The following is a 17,773-nucleotide window of genomic DNA, read 5'->3' as shown; positions in this document are numbered from 1 at the left end:
AGTCTCCTCAGACATCCAGCCTCGATCTCCATGTGGCTTCCTTAAAGCTCTTTCAGTCTTATGAAGAACAAAGGCAGAGCTGTTAAGGACATGAGCTTCAGAAAACAATCTGTGGCTGAACTCCAGCTCATTACAGTCTCACTACCCTGTCCAAGTCACATCTGAGTCCCAAATCCTCTAACTATAAGGAAACTTGAGTGATAAAGTGCTACCCAGAAGGAAGTACAACCTTTCTAGGTTGTGAAGGTATCAAATGAGAGTATAAGTTACCAAACAAATAGGTAAATAAAATCTGAGGGTCAGGCAATCAGCACCATGCCTGCACGGTCAGTCTTCATATAACTCAACATTCCAAAAGTCCCCAAATTTGCCTTTATGATTTTTTTCCTGCTGATCGAGTGGGATAAATATTGTTTCATTTTTTTCTTTCCCATTGCTGGCCCAGTGACTAGATTATCAATACATAGTCTGTAAATGAAAAGTTGGGGTGTGTGCTCAGAAAGATCTAAATAAAAATAAGGTGTGTGACTCCAGTGCTGGTACCATGTACTTTAGATGATCAACCTGAATTTCAATGCCTTGTGCCAATGAAGGCATGAGAGAGCATGTGGAACTGGCTGCACATGCTACAAGATGATGGGTTTTTATAATTCAAATATGAGGCTTTTCTGCTTTGGAGAGTGTTTACAAGGTAATATATGCAGGGCATTTGGTTTCCTTGGAAGACAGGTAGAAGCAAAATACAAAGTAGGATTAATTATTGATTATCTGTGGAAATGAGAAATGGGGAAGCCAAGATGCCTACTTCCCTTTTGGCACATTTTCCGCTGTGCTTTTTATCACAGTTATTTCCCCAAACAAGCTATAAGCTCCTCAAGAACAGAACTTGGCCTTCTGAGTTGTTGCATCTCTTGTAATTCCTGGCAAGTAGATGAATGTTGAATGGATAATTAGAATGGATGCTGAATGGGTAATTAGAATGCATGGTTAATAACAAAACAACATTGATCTGTGTATGGAATAAAAAGTGAGCCAAAAAAAAGGAGACAGTACAATTATATGAAACAAGAGATGTATCTTTGTAGAAAAGGAAGAACATTTCAGAAATCCACGACTGGTTAAAATGCAGTGAACAACTGACCATGTGGTGTCCTGCCCTAATGGCTAAATGTACAACTTAACCCATTCACCTAAAGCTCAGGGAACCTCATGGAAGAGAGGGTGGGAAAAGGTTAAGAGCCAGAGAACCAGGAAATCTGATATGAGATAGTATCTTCTATATATGACAGGAAAGCCACACAATAAGGTTGCCCAGACAAGTCTTGAACAAGGACAATTTCAATTAACACGTCAAGGTGGATGAGGACATATCTTACACAGCCCGCCCCTTGATGAAAAGCTGAAGGCAGACCATGGCTGCTGAGACAAAGAGAATCCATCTTCTGCAGGGATGAGCCCCCTGATAGAATCTCCAAAGTGGTCAGTCCTCCCTTAACACGTATATGTAAGAGCAATACTAAAGGGAATTGGCAGACTGTATCTATAAATGTGTGTGTGTGTGTGTGCGTGTGTGTGTGTGTGTGTGTGTGTGTATGTGTGGTGTGTATGTATGTGTGTGTTAACAATAATAATTAAAGCATAAGAAGTCATGAATTTGAGAGAACTGGGGTACATGGAAGGACTTGGAAGGAGAAGAGGAAAGAGAGAAACAATGTAAATACAGTATACTCATGTAAATATACATACTCATACATGAAATTCTCAAATAAATGAATGAATGAAATAACAGCCTAAAGAACAAAGGAGGAAATAGATGTACGCAGAGTACAGTCTTTGTGCCCTTGAAACCAAATTAGTACTTTATATTTTACGTCATTTTAGTCTTATTTTACTTCCTTCTTTAAGGTTAAATACATATTTTCTTGTGAGCCAGTTTTTAAGAAAAGAATAGGCTTTGAGCTCAAATATGAGCTTTCTCACTTGTAATATTTAGATCAACGCTCTATGTATTACACATATTTTTAATATAAATAAAGGAACCTCCATACACACTTGGTAATAGAGTGGCAAGAATTAAGTATAAAAATACCTCTAATTGCTCAGTAAATGAAAGTATAAATTGTTAGCAAAATCCTAATATTTCCAATTATGCTTTCACTGCTTCTATTTGCTTGTCTAGCGGACAATTTATGTCTCTGAGCTCCTTGATCAGATACTTTTTTACAAATGCCTTTTCCCCTTAATTACATGTGATGGACACTGTTTTTAAGCCATTGCCCCCCCTCATTAAAAATAGAATTAAATCAATGTCGTAATCCAAATAAGAATAATAAGAACAGCAACAAGAAAACTCCACACAGCTGTACTGCAGCTGGACATTGCTCCTGCTGTGTTCAGGGTTTCCAGGAGACCCTTGCATCCCTCTGAGTGTTTTTGGTGTTTCTTCTGAAACTGAGTTATCGTTTTTTAATTTTTTTAATCTCTTAATATTTGGGACATCAAAGATGAGGCAACACAGCAGGTGTTATAACTTCCTGTTTAGTTTCGTGCGTGGGTTAATTTATTTGCAGGTCCAATTCAAGCAGGAACTAGAGTTCCAGCACAAGAAATTCACCCATGAATTGTTCACTGGGACCCAAAACTGCAAAGAATCCTGATATGTTTACTTTGACTTACAGGAGGGATGAGGGACAGCAGGAATTTCTGTAGCCAGTCTCTAGGATGAATCCCACACACAGCCATTAAACCACAAGCATCTTTACTTAAGGTAATCTCTGAGAAGTTTGAATGGTCTTTAGTTGGAATCTTCACAGCTTTAGTAGGTGAATGGATGGGGACAGAGGGCTTCAAGCAATCAAGGTATGGTTACTAAAACACAACCATGTAGCCACAGAGGATCAACATTTCCAGTAAGATGGCTTTCTTCTACCTCATTATGGAAAGGGAAAAAAAGCCAGGGGGTGGTGGGAGCAACTCAAGGAAAGAAGGAGGATTCATATTAGCTCTTAGATTGAAAATACAGTGCATTATGCTGGGGAAGACACAACAGGGTAAGGGTCAGGGTGAAGCAAGTGTTCATACTGTGTCCACAGTTAGGAAGCAGCAAGAGATGAATGCCGGTGCTTTCTTCTTTCCTTAGTCCAGAGCCCTGGACCAGGATGATGACTCTGTTATTTAGGGTAATATCTCCTCAGTTACATCTCTCTGGAAACATACTCACAGGTGTGTCTCCTAGGTGACTCCATAGCCGGACATTTTTTACTCTCAAGATTAACCATCACAAGAGCAAACAAAACCCCAAACATTTCACTTTCTTCAATCTTGACTTGGGATGCAAAGGTTTGTAGCTAGAGTTTTCCTGCCTGGCTCACGGTCAGGGCAAATCTCTCTCACCCGCCAGTCCCACTGCCACTCAGACCCAAACAAGTAAACACGGAGACTTATATTACTTACAAACTGTATGGCCGTGGCAGGCTTCTTGCTAACTGTTGTTACAGCTTAAATTAATCCATTTCCATTAATCTATACCTTGCCACATGGATCGTGGCTTACCGGGATCTTCACATGCGGCTTGTCATGGTGGCAGCTGGCAGTGTCTCTCCCTCAGCCTTCCACTTCCCAGAATTCTTCTCCTTGTCCCGCCTATACTTCCTGCCTAGCCAATGGCCAATCAGTGATTTATCTACTGACCAATCAGCAACACACTTGACATACAGACCATCCCACAGCAAAGGTTTCCTGAGATAATCTTACGTCCCAGATGCTACATAGGTTTCAAAGAAGGAGGAAACCTAACTATTCTATAGATAAACATATAATAGTGGCTTGATCAGAATGAAACAGAAAAAGAGGGATTTGAAGCTGGCTCAATATTAAACCTACCAAAGTCAGTCTCCCACAAATGAACAACAGGCTAACAAACTAGAAGATCATACTTAGTCCTTTGTTTTGATTTTTGTCTTGACAACCTTATTTTATAAAATGGCCAACATCTCTCTAACCTAAGCCCCTTTTGCTGTAGCTTGAGGCATGAGACACACAGAAGTATTTAGATGCCTTCATGAAGTGCTGTAGGGACGAAGGTTCACTCCATAGGTGGGAGCTCTGAGACTTCAGCTGTAATAGTCCTCGGCACTAAGATCACAGGCATAACTGATCCAGTCTTAGTAAATGACATCTATTTCCACTGCAGTCTGTGGGTTTCATCACCCCCTTTCAGTGTGGTCACTGCTCATCAGGCTTCCCCAGCTACTTTGCTGCCTTCTGCCTACCTTTCTGCAAGTCTCTACCTAGACTGGACCTACCTGCTCCTCCTATCTCTTTCCCAAGTCCTCCTCTCCCAACTTCCTTTCTTCGTTTTCCAAGTCCTTGGACCCTAACTTTCCCATGCCAAAAACTGGTTAAGCTGATAAATCCAGGGCATTATCCTCTTAGGAGGGAAGCATCTAAACATTTTAGTAAGAAATTCATGGAGAAATAGCCTCCAAATGCTAAATTGATTAACAACCCCACATATTGTACATCCAACATATACAAGGCTGTAAGAAATACTTTAGATCCATAAATTTTGTTGTTCATTACAATCATATACATTGTGTAATATATTTGCATTTTAAAATATGAGGAAATTGAAATATATCCTAAGATCCTAGATCAGGTAACAGACAAAGTTAGTATATGATTATAGATTCATCTGGTTCACACTATTTTTAATTTAGGACCTTAGATCCCAATAATGACAAACAATAACCACAAGGCACCTTCAACTGCATATCTGGAAACCTATTTCTGTGTAAAATAGGCTCTAAACAGCCTTCACATAGCACTTTGCCATAAGCCCCCTCTCCACCAGTGTATCTAGGTGGATATGACCATTAGAAAAACCAGCATACTAATAATGTCACAGCCAGGCAATCTTCGGGTGCCTTATGATCTCAATTCTTAGCATATTCTAACCATAGAGCCTCTTTGTTTTCTCCGGTTAAGAAATGAGATTCTCAAAGGACAGTTTATAAAAGATGAGAGAGTTCTTTAGAAAGAATTTGAAAAAGAGAGTTCTAGTGAAACTAATAATAAAGCCTTCCAGGCCAATGGTACATCAGTTTATGACCATGGAAATGGCCAGAGAATCCCCTGAATTCAAGGTTAGTCTAATAAGAAAAATAGGATGAAACTAGTAAGAATGTAGACTCAATGAATAATCAATAGAAGGAGATGGACTGAGAATTTCAGAGCAGTTTGTTTAAAAAAAAAAGATAGTTTGAATTTAATCTTCAGAGATAAAGGAGCTATCAATTAAAATGACTGTTTCTCTTTTATTGTGGGTATAGATTCTCACATCTCTAGTAAGCCAGTTTATTATAACCAATATCATGATCATGAGTGTATTAGTTACTTGTCTATGTTATGATAAGGTACCATCACCATGGCAACTTGGATGAGAAGGAGTTTGTTTTGGCTTACAGTCTCAGAGGGATGAGGCATAGCAACTACTGGCAGGCATGGTGACAGGAACAGGAAGTTGAGAACTCACATCCTTGGCTGAAAACATGAAACAAAGAAAGTGAAGAAAAGTGGTGCAAGATTTTTCATTTCAAAGCCCATTCCCAGTGATGTACTTCCTCTAGCAAAGTCACAGCATCTAAACCTCCCCAAACAGCACCACCAACTGGAGACCAACTGTTCAAATGTCCACGACTGTGGGTGACATTTTTCATTTAAACCACAACAATGAGAGTTGGAAAGTATACCGGAGACAATGTCACTCAGCAAAAGTCTAGGGAAAGAAGAGAATTGTTTTCCAAAGGCAAAGCTCTAAAGAAGGACCCCAAAGACCTTGGGTTGGTCAAAGAAAGAGCACATCTTCATCTCCTCATCTTCTACATATATATACACATACCCTCCTGCCATCTTACCATGGGCAAGTAGCATCTAGAGAACTATGTCCCCATGTAAAGCCTTGCAGATAATAACTGTGAATACTAGAAACATAGCTTTGACCTTGAAGAGGCTTACAGTTTTGTGGGATTTCCTAGCCCTAGAGAATCCCAGCGCTGGAATTTTAGTTGAGTTACACTAAATTTACTTTGAATTTTGCAAGTCATTCAAAGTCAAACTTTCTTTCAAAGGTCTTACTGTAAATAAAGAAGAACATTCATTCAACATTATAGAACTGGACACACTATGGACTTACTTTACAAGGATTCCTTAACCCTCACAGTGACTGAGAGGTATTAGTATCCCTGTTGAAGAATGGGTAAAATGAAGTCTCAACAGATTAACTAATCCCTAGTAAGGCCAGAGTATTATTGCAGTGTGACTAATTATCATGCTAATTATCTACTCTTTTCTATTGCCTCCCACTTGCTGGGTTCAGAATATGGTTCCTGGGATTGTCCTCAGAGCACCAGTACAAAGCAAATACCCCATGCTTGCCTAAAATCACAGTAGGTAGAAGGTTAGGCATGGTGACTTCTGGCTCTTTTATGCCCTCTCAGAATGAAATAGGGAAGTTCTGGTCTTGTTAAGTCAGAAAGGATATGATAGCCAAGGGTATGACCCCAAACTGCAAATGGGACTGAAGTCTATAGTCTACAGGTAATAGTAAAATAGGCCCAGAAGGAGGTACAGTGCAACAAGAAAGATAGCAATAGATCTGTTTTGAATTTCAGTGGAGGCACCTTTAATTGAGTTCCAAATCTGCAACTTATAAATTATGTGACCCTGGGATGGCCAGATTCTTTCATTCTCGGTCTTGAGGTCTTAACATACATGAAACAGCTATCGCAGTGCCTGGCTTAAGGCCTGCTGCAGAACTCAATAGAAAAACACATGCAAATCAGAAAAAAAAAAAAAAACTATGCATGCTCTTGCAAAACAGGCTATTCTAAATTTTAGTTATTTCTAGCTCCATGGAGATTTCCTGTAAGTGAAATCACACATCCCTAGTTCTTTCTAGTTCCCTGCTTCACGCTGTGCCATTTTCTCAGAAGGCTTGAATGTGATTCTATGTAATCAATCATTCAAACAAGTAGGGGAAAATTTCATGAAAAAAGAACCCGGATGCTCAAGTCAACAGCATTTGTGGCAGAGTCAGATGGCCGCTTCTCACAGGGGGGTTGTGGGCTGGGCTGGCAGGTGGATCCTGCTGTTCCCTCCTGGTTTTCATCACTGCAGGCTGGCATGTAGGTAAAGTAAACTCCTTCTCCATTTGCCTGAGGGGTGAGATGTCTAATTACCGTGCTTCTGATTTCCCTCTGGAAAGCTGGCGCCAGAGCCTGAACTCGGTTCTCCGCCCAAGTCTCCAGAGGCACGTGGTCTCAAAAAGGCTCAACCACTGCTCTTCTCTCTCTCTCTCTCTCTCTCTCTCTCTCTCTCTCTCTCTCTCTCTCTCTCTCTCTCACCACACACACACACACACACACACACACACACACACACACACACACACACAGAGAGAGAGACAATGGCTGCCGGCATCCACTCTGCCCACCTCAACTCTACCACCTGGAGACAGGAATAGAGACAACACATTCCCGAACAGAATACCTCACATGGCTTTGGTCCTACCTATTTAAGGTATTCCATTCACACGTGTGTTCCATCACCTCATTGGTGGCTCTCTAGTGAGCAGGGCCTGGTTTTCATATTTCTTTGCATTGCTTTCAAAGAACATGCTATGTAGGAAAAAGAACCCCCCACACCTCCTGTCCCTCTCAAGAATATTCCTGACTGAAGCTGATTCCTTGCTCCCTCCTTCTCCTGCTCAGAGAAATATTTCATCTCTCATAGAAGAAAGCAACTGGAATGTTTTAGCAGGGAAAACACTTCAAAAATCATGTTTCCAGCTACTCTTTCCACTAACTGGAGAAGCCAGGAAGTGAAGCCACATGCTACAGCACAGACACCATCAAGGAGGAAAGTGGCACCCTAGGGATGGCAGGGAGGGTATCTCCGCTGTGTAAATCCTCAGCCACTGTCCATTAGCCTGAGCTGGTTAACAGGACCACAAGGCTTTCCTCAGGGAAAAAAACTTCTAACCCCAAGGGTTCCCTTTCCTCTGGGTGACAGATAATCTGCAGCATCTTTCCCCCTGACGTCTGCAGGTTTCATCCATCTGACTTCCGCTCATTTACAAAATGGATGATATTTGACCCTGTGAAAAGTAAGAACAGGTTCCAAACCAGAATCCATCGTGTGTGACCAGTGCCTCATAAACCCACAGCAAGGTTTGTTCTGACCACACACCAAGACATTGCCTAGCAAGCTTTCTTTTTATCTTATTCCCCTCCCTTCCTCCCTGGTTTGTCACTATTTCTCCCTTACTTACATAGGATGAAAGTTGGGAAAAGGAAGAAGAGGAGAGAAACTGTCACTACATAGTGACCTGTTTCTTCCAACTTCTTTCTTTCAGATTGTTGGCTCCAACTAGCCTTCAGAGCTGGGACTAATCATGTGCTTCCTTTGTGAAAGATCAAGGGTTTCTCCCATGGGAGCAGTGGGGACCCGTTCACGAGAACACAGGATCCACATCATTTGGCCACTTATTGAAAATGGCAGTTCTCAGCACACACTCCAGGCCTGCTGAATCATTCCTTGTCTTAAACAGACCTCTAAAGGATAAAAGTGCAAATTAATGTTTAAGAAGCAGTGACCTATAGCACACTGACACATTGCATTCTTTTCCTGGGAATTTTTTTTTTCCTTTTCCCGTACATCCCCCAAAAGTATCTGTAATACACTCTATGCATAAAATTAAAAGTCCCATGGGTCAATTGATAGTACAGAGGCTTATGTGAGCCGTTGGGGTCTGAAAGACTATGAGAACAGCCGGGGCTCCCAGCCCCACCCAGTCAGTACTGCACTAACAAAGCCAACTGCCGGATGCCCGGGTCTTGTAAGCCATCAATCGCCCCTGAGATCCTGCTGGCTTGATACAACAGGACCAATCCTGGACTAGTAATCAACAGGACTGAATTCAAAGTCTGATGTTCATTTCATCATGCTGCCTCCATGACTTCAGACAAGTAACTGGCTTCCTGGTTCCACATACCTGTATGTAGATTGTAAAGTCCAAGTTAGTTGTGATGAGTAAATATTTAAAGACACCATAAACTGCACAGCAATATTCAATTTGTTGTTCACTATTGTTGGTAAATAATCAGAGCTTTGCAACAGCTTCAGATTGGGAGGTTCTTAATAAATTCAACCTACTTTAAAGAAGGACTTTTTATTTCTTGTAAGAGAGATGACAACTCAGTTCTATGACCTTTGAAAAGAAAAAAACAGTAATAAATGGATGGATGGGTGGGGGGTGCAGATGGGTGGATGAATGGATGGAAGAATGGATAGATTAGCTTTTACTGAGCATGGAAAGGTATTAGTTGTTCTCACACACATTTCTCTAGTACTCACAGTATGTGGAAGTTCATAGACACCCCGCCCCAAGAGGAGATACTCATAACCTACCTCAGGACTGAAAAACTTACTCTTTCAACTACCAGTGCGTTCTATTGGTAGCAAGTCCTCATTGTCAGCCTCCTGTGAGTATCACTGCAGCTAAAGAAAGCCACTCATCACAGCCTGTATGTATGCAGCGATGGTTGGACAGAAAGACACCAGGACGCTGTCCACTCTCCCAACTCAGCGCAGCTTGGAGAGATCTACTTTCCATTGATGTAGTCATAGATTCAATTGCCTTCTGATCATTCCTGCTTCATCTCCTTCCTTTGCTTATGTTCCAGTGTCTGAAACGTTCCCTTATAAATAATCCGCTTGATAAATCGTCTGCCAGAGGCGGCTGCCCAGAGAAGCCACCCCAGAACATACTCTCATACTTATTTTGATACTTTTAACCTCTCTTGCCAACCACCCTACACCCTTGGGGTGACTTACAGAGGAACAAAGACTCTTGGAGCCGAAAGAAAACTTAGGGAATATGTCATCCAGCTACATCATTTAATAGAAAATATTCTCAGTTTAAACAGTTTAGCTAACTAACTTCGTTAATGCCAGAGCTGAAACCAATTCTCAGGTATCTTGGCTAATGAAATATTCTTTTTCTATTATACAATCACACTATCCGAGATAATGTAGAGGCCTAGGGCTATACCTGGGGATGAATATAGAGCTCTCTTACCATCAGCAGAGATGAAGTCTACCCTGGCTTTTTGGCTTGTCTTCAAAAGAATGTGTGGTATTAATATTTTAAAATAGTGCTGGTTTCCTTTTCTTCATTAAGATATGTAACTAGATACATTGGTTTGGCTGAGTCCAACTACATTTTTGATGACATTTTGGATAGAGAAATATTCAAGGCAGATTCAACAGATTCTAATCTAGGACTCTACTGTTCTTAAACAGTAAAATAAAGTCTGGCAGTGGTGGCACACACCTGCAATCCCAGCACTCAGTAGGCAGACACAGGTGACTCTCTGTGAGTTCCAGGACAGCCAGGGCTGTTACACAGAGAAACCCCATCTTGAACAACAAAAACAAAAACAAAACAAACAAAAAACCAGGCAGTAAGTACTTCAAATAATTTCTATGAATTATCTACCTTATAGTTGGAAAAAATTACCCTAGTTCAAATCCTTGGTTAAGATGCAGAGCAAACAAAAGCCAAGGTGATTAGCAATGAAGATTCAGAAAGATAAAGAAAGTAGAGCTTAGCTTGTAGTAGTTTTTAGCATGTACACAGAGCATAGCCATCTTTTTCCTGAAATAGATCTACAAGTCTCTACTCTGTAAACCCATAATACTCTGTGTGGATGGATCTTGATTATGTTGTGACCACAGTGGATTACGATGAGCCATTATCTTCCCATGTGGATGAGCTTTTTGCCGTCAGCCACTGTCCTTACTCACCAGAGTGCCTACATCTAGTGAGCACTCTGAAAGTTTGCCAAATGCATGGAGAAGTCAATAAACATAGCCAATGCTGTGGTCTCCTCCCAACTCTTTCCTCAAGGTATCTTGTTCCACTGAAGGCTTCCAGGTCGTGGACTCCCAAGGGAGTCTGAACAGAGAGCAGCTTTCACAATTAGCCTGTCTTGGTGATAGAGAGATAGTTCAGAGGTCAAGGGCACTTGCTGTTCTTACAGAAGACCAGGTCCACATCCTAGCAACCATCTGTGGGGCACAACCTTCTGTAACCCACAGTTCCAGATCAGACGCCCTCCTCTGGCCTCTGCAGGTACTAGGTGTGCACATAGTGTACATACATATGTGTAGACAAGCACTCACACACATGAAATCAAATAAACCAATATTTTATTAAGTATTGTCTTTTCTTATCTTCACACTTTACATACTAGGAAAGGAAGCCAGAAGTCCTAAGACACAGAAAGAGTATAACCTTATGTCAAAAGAAATGTTTTGTTAGTGCTGAATACCTAATCCAAAAGTTTATAAATCCCTAACTCTGTCATCTCCTATAGGTAAGAATGCTCAGGTTTCTTCTTAGGTTTTAAGCCTGATTCACTGAAATCTGCAAAGATTCTTTCAGGCCAGAGAAACAGGTTCCAAAGTACCAGACATGGTCTCAACTCTTCCAAATAAGGGCCTTCCAGACCCATTGGTCCTTCGTTGAGCGAAACGGGATGGAGTGCAGCTGGTTGTTCACCACATGTCTCATTAAATATGGAGTTAATCTGATGAGAGGCGCAGCCTAGCTGAGGCTGACTGTATTTCCTTGGGGCTTTTGCTGTCCCTGAGGGGGAGGGGAGAGAAGATGCAGAAGAGAAATTGCAGTGCTTTCACTGAGGCTTGCCCAGATTTGCAATTCAATGGTAAGCTAGGGGAGGTGGGGGGGGGGGCTACTCAGCTGAAGCTAAATGCCACTAGGTCATTGGGGTTCTTTTTAGCAGCAGTGACTGTTTAAAGGGATAAGGGGTCAGGGATCTAGGGCATGGTAAGAAGCATCAAATGTATTCACTGTCATTATGGAGAGAGGGGCCTTCTGGGAAAAACTGAAGCTTGCATCACTGACTTGATTAGCAGAGTGGCTAGGAGAGCCGGGATAATCCTATGCACTGTGATTTTTTTTTTTCTTACAAACACCTCCACCTTCCACTGTTGTTGCTATTGCTGCCTTCATTAAACAGGATATCAAATCCAACTCAGGAAGAACTGAATAATCAGAAAAAATGTCATCAACCTCGTTATTTTGATTTTTTTTGTGATGTTTCCAGAAATGTGCTATGTATGAAAAGTATTTTTTATTGTTAGGATTAATAACCCAGCTCTGAGGAGCTCAAAAGATAATGGCAGAAGAGAATTAGCAATGGGCCCTGAAGGTGAAGATTGGAACACAGATGAGCTTAAAATATAGCAGAGGTAACAGAGGCCAGGCACCCTATGGGAATGTATCAACATTAGAAATGAGAAAATCAGAAAATAGAAGATGAGTGAGAAGTAATGGAAAATTATCAAGAAGCCTGCCTTTAAGGTGAAAAACAATTTAGAGATAATTTACACCTGAATTGTTGTTTGATAAAGAATTAAAGGGTATCACTTGATTATTAAGCTGGAGAGACTTTTTTTTTTTTTACATTAGATCAGATGTATATCTGATCATAATGGGAACATCCTGTGTTAAAGAGCTTCTCTCCAGGAGGTTTTAATACTGTAAGGTACACTGGAATTATACTGGCCCAATAGGGCCAAATGGCATAAACTACAGTAATCTCATTTGACTTAGGCAGAATACAATACCTGAATATCCACAACATCTATGTAAATACTACTAAGATGGTATAATACACTCAAGTATGCCTAACTTTTGAGTAGCCCTTTACATTCTTTCAAATGCTTCCAAGGACTTCAGAAGACTCCCTGTAGGAACTAAAATAAATATGGTAGTACTATTATGTCCATTTCCCCCCACTTTGTTTCCATTCTATCACATTAATGAGCGGGAAAAGCTAATTATGTAACCTTAGGATTCATAACTATTAATTAGTTTGAATGCATTGGTTTCCGTGTAGCAGAAATCTCAAAGTCTGATTGTAGACCTGTGCTTTAGGTTTCCAAACCAGAGTCTATGCATAATGGAGACTTTGACCACCAAGCCAGCCTGAGAAATTTGACCAACCTGAGAAATAAGGGCTCTCAGGGCATCTGCTTCCTGTCACCACTGACCTGTCCAAACATATCACTGCAATTAAATACAGTCATCCAAGCTAAAGAGGACCATTAGTGTTCCAGTCCAAGAGTCACAGTACAACTACCAGATAATTCCTAACATGCTGAATTGGTCAAAATAGAAAACATTGTACAATCAACTGACAGGTTCTGATGAAAAGACAGAGCGCAACAAAGAGGGGAAGTAAGAATGCCTGTTGGGGAATATTATTTTAAAGTGTGTTACTTTTGTTTATGTTGCCTTTGTTTAACTTATGAAGCTGTGTTGTTGTGCCTGTCTAAAACACCTAAATAAAGAACTAAATGGCCATAGCAAGGCAGGAGAAAGTATAGATGGGGCTGGCAAGCAGAGAGAAGAAATAGAAGGAGAAATCTGGGAGAAGAAAAAGTAGCCAGTAAACAAGGACATCAGGGGCCAGCTACCCAGCTACAACAATCAGCAATGGGAGTAAGAAAAAAAGGTATACAGAAATAGAGAAAGGCCAAGATAAATGGCATAATTTTAAGTTAAGAAAAGCTGGCTAGAAACAAGCCAAGCTAAGGCTGGGCATTTATAATTAAGAATAAGCCTCCTTGTGTTATTTATTTGGGAGCTGGGTGGGACCCCCCAAAAAAGTAAAAAACAACAACAATATTCACCCTCACAATATTTCAATTCATGTACTACTAAATAGAACAGATTCCCAGAAAAATCAATGTAAAGGGTCATCTGCCTCTGGAGCCCCCAGAATGCCTCCTGTTACTTTTAGAAAGATTGTGGAAACTCTTCTGTAAGGCAACTCTCTTTAGATCCTGTCTTAGTTAGGGTTTTTATAGCTGTGAAGAGACACCATGACTATGGCAACTCTTATAAAGTAAAACATTTAATTGGGGTGGCTCCCTTACAGTGTCCGAGGTTCAGTCCATTATCATTATGCCAGGGAGCATGGTGGTGTGCAGACCTGTGCTGGCTACATCTTGGCTTGCAAGCAATAGGAAGTTGACTAAGATACTGGGCAGTATCCTGACCATAGGAAACCTCAAAGCCCACCCCCACAGTGGCATGCTTCCTCCAACAAGGCCATACCTACTCCAATAAAGCCACACTTCTAACAGTACCATTCCCTATGAGAGTATGAGGACCAATTTCACTCAAACTATCACAGATCCTTGATGTACATATACACACAAAAACGTACTTAATGAAGTCCTAAATATATGGTGAGTATGTTGAATATTGCCTTTATCATTATTTTATACTTATGAGGGCAGTTTACCTTTATATGATAGAGTTCATAGTATTTCAATTTTTAAAGACTATAAGTATGTAATTAGAAAATAACATCAATCAACTAAAGAAAGAGAGAGGATATCTAGATTCCAGGTTAATGTTATAATTTTAGGACTAAATGCTCAAAAGTAGAGGCATAATTTGGTTCATTCAGTTTAGAGGGCCAGTTCTGGCAACACTAAAGTGTTTGGCTGATCAAAACTACTGCAGCTGTTCCTCAGCATCATGGGAGAGGTTCAAATGGTTCCAAAGAAACTTCTTGCTCTCACAGCACAGTTTTGAGAGATAGAAGGTACTTTGGAAACATTGCCTTTAGTATGGTGGTTCTGTTATTTGTTATCCAAATTAAAACATCTTTGTGGGGAAAATGGAATGCTACTGATAATCATTCTCAGACAGAGGTATAAATCAGAGGCTTAAGTGCTGTGTTACAGATGACCTTGTATTGGTTTGAATGAGAATAGTCCAATAGGCTCATATATTTGAATGTTTGTTTCCCAGTTGGTTGAACTTGTTTTTGAAGGATTAGAAGATGAGTTCTTGTTGGAGGAGGTGTGTCCCTAGGAGAGAACATTGAGGTTTCAAAAGCCCACCCCATTCTCAATCTCTCTTTTTCTGCCTCATGCCTGTAGATCAAATATAAACTCTCGGCTACTTCTCCAGCACCATGACTGCCCACCTGCTGCTGTGCTCCCCACCATGACAGTCATAAATTTACCCTCTGAATCTGTAAGCCCGCCCCCAACTCAGTGCTTTCTTTTATAAGGTGCCTTTGTCATGGTGTCTCATCACAGCAACAGGGAAGCAACGGGGACAACATTGCCCTTCAAAAACAACAGATGTCAGACTCTCACTGGAATCTCAAATTTTTAGTTTACAGTTCCTAACACCTCTGAGAGTAAGAAAGAGATGACCCAAAACAAAATGAGCTGAAGCCTGTGAGCACTGTTAACCTTCCAACAGCTTGTGAGAATATTTGAAAGGAGTACATTTTAACCAATTCAGTATTCCTGTTAAATGACTAAGACCAGGATTAAAGCATTAAAAGGACTTCAGAATATCATGAAACAAAACAAGATGTGGAGAAACAAAAAGAGTGCAAAAGAAAAACTCTGGGTACAAAGGGAAGAATGGAGAGCTTATCTATGAGAGTGTACTCTTTTGTCATGTGATCTCCTTAGAATTAGTATTTAAATGAATAGTGCCACAAAAATCAGAGTGCAGAAAACAGAACAAATAAATAAGATCGATATAATATTATCAAAGCAAGCATCATCCTTCTCTATGGCTAGATAAATGCTACAATATAAGGACCCTTATAAGATGTCACTTTCATATACCTGGCTTTGGATTGGTAAATTCCCGGCCATGATAATTCATATTTATAGGAAGCTGAAAGCTAAATAAATATAATGTGAGATAGACAATTCTCTGTGGTATGCTTTCTGCAATGAATAAAGAAGCTAACTAAAATAATTAGTCATTGCTGGGATGAGGCTTTGATCATAGAATAATAATAGGGTTAACTTCTGAATATCTCATACAGTGACACACTATATGAAAATAAAGATACATCATTTTGTCCTCTTAGCAGCTTGAGAAAAAAAGTATTTCATGCCGGGCAGTGGTGGCGCACGCCTTTAATCCCAGCACTCGGGAGGCAGAGGCAGGCGGATCTCTGTGAGTTCGAGGCCAGCCTGGGCTACCAAGTGAGTCCCAGGAAAGGCGCAAAGCTACACAGAGAAACCCTGTCTCGAAAAACCAAAAAAAAAAAAAAAAAAAAAAGTATTTCATTACTGTCCCAATCTTAAGAATAAGATAACTATGGTCCAGAGGAATTAAATAATTTTGTTATTAGTTCATATTTACTGGAGGAATTAGAACTAGAACCGACTACTCTTGATCTCCTACTTGTTTCTTAATGCACTATTCACTGTACTTGAATATCTAGAGAGAAGAGTTGACCTTGAGAAAGTTACAGTGTTAGTGACTTCTGAGCACTCCGTTATCCAAAGTCCATCTGTTCAGCTTTCATAATCCCCTTCCCAACTTAGGGACAATCTATCTCACTCATCCCCACCCCATTCACCAACTGACCTGCCATGCTCTCTGAAAATTGCTACTGTGTTTTACCTTTGGAGTAACCAAATTCAATTACAGGTTCTGCCTTTGTGTTTCCTCAGCCTTTTTTCCTGCACAAATTGATGGTGACAGCAGCGATACCAATTCAATTACATAACATCTTCTGGTTCCCAGTAATGATTCTGAGTAGGTCAACGAGGACCAGCTTGGAACAAGAATGACCATGAATTAAAAGGAAAGAATAAGCAATGAAAGTCTGAGTTACAATCCATTTTCACTTCCGGGGAAATTTTAAGCCATATTATCTTATAAAGTAGGCAGGATAAGTCAGGAAAAGGGTAAGAAAAATACTAGATTGGTGCATCTGTGAAGGAAGATGTACACACAAGAATAGAATGCTTTAAAATCATATGTCCGAGATGAGCAAAAACATGTTTAAAATCTAAAGGCTACCAATCAACTGAGTTTTATATGTCAGAAAAGAATAAAATACTTTTGACATTTTAATTCATTTAGCCAATATTTATGTAGGTGCTATCATCATGCAAAAATGCAGGTCAATCCTGGAAACACCATGAAGATGAAGTTAAAGAAGTGTTAGTAATATGAGAGGCATATGCTACTTAGGAGTAAGGGGGTGGCGAGACCTTCTAAAGGGATAACATTGAAAATAAGAATGACACAGGCACAGATACATGACACACACACACTACTAAATTCATCAAAGGCCAAACAAATGAAATGTGTATGTATATTTCTATCAGGGACCTCAAAGGTTTGTACTTTTGTAGCTTATCCAGTGTGATGCTTAGTGTTACATGTCAACAGACTCTAGAACTGTTTAGGAGGCAAGCCTTTGGAGAACCTGTGGAGCATTGTCTTCTTGATTACAGTTAATTGAGGTGAAGAGACTTACCCACTGTGGGTGGCTCCATTCCCTGGCTGGAATCCTGGACTATATAAAACAGGGGAACTGATGACCAGCATGCACTCATTGGTCTCTGGTTCTTGACTTGGACCAACTGTTTGAAGCTCTTGCTCCCCCGACTTCCCTGTGACTTAAATTGTGAGCCAGAATAAAGTTGCTTTTGTCAGAATACCTTATCCCAGTATCAGGAAAGGAAATTAGAAGGTCCAGGAAATGACTATAATGCTACAGCTTGCCAACTTAAGTTATGGTTTTATTATTTTTAAAATTTTGTTGCCATGACAATTCCTGTGGAAAATAAATCCCAAATATGTCCTCTCCATGTTCTACTGTGACTGTTGTCCACTCCT

General features: G+C 40.4%; 1 long non-coding RNA gene across 2 annotated transcripts in view; it reads left to right on the top strand.

Moving 5' to 3' along the window:
• Window positions 1-16,823, top strand: part of LOC131922657 (uncharacterized) — a 47,696-nt gene extending 30,873 nt beyond the window's left edge. Inside the window, exons 4-5 of one of the 2 annotated variants that reach the window (XR_009382353.1) lie at window positions 12,229-12,448; window positions 16,597-16,823. This is a non-coding gene — a long non-coding RNA (uncharacterized LOC131922657). Of the gene's footprint in view, window positions 1-12,228; window positions 12,449-15,045; window positions 15,159-16,596 lie in introns of those variants that run through there. The other variant, XR_009382354.1, reaches the window with a different exon arrangement.
• The last annotated feature ends 950 nt before the right edge of the window (window positions 16,824-17,773 follow it).

This window comes from Peromyscus eremicus, chromosome 12 (assembly GCF_949786415.1).
Source record: "Peromyscus eremicus chromosome 12, PerEre_H2_v1, whole genome shotgun sequence".
NCBI lineage: Eukaryota > Metazoa > Chordata > Mammalia > Rodentia > Cricetidae > Peromyscus > Peromyscus eremicus.
This window is presented reverse-complemented; position numbering and strand designations above follow the sequence as displayed.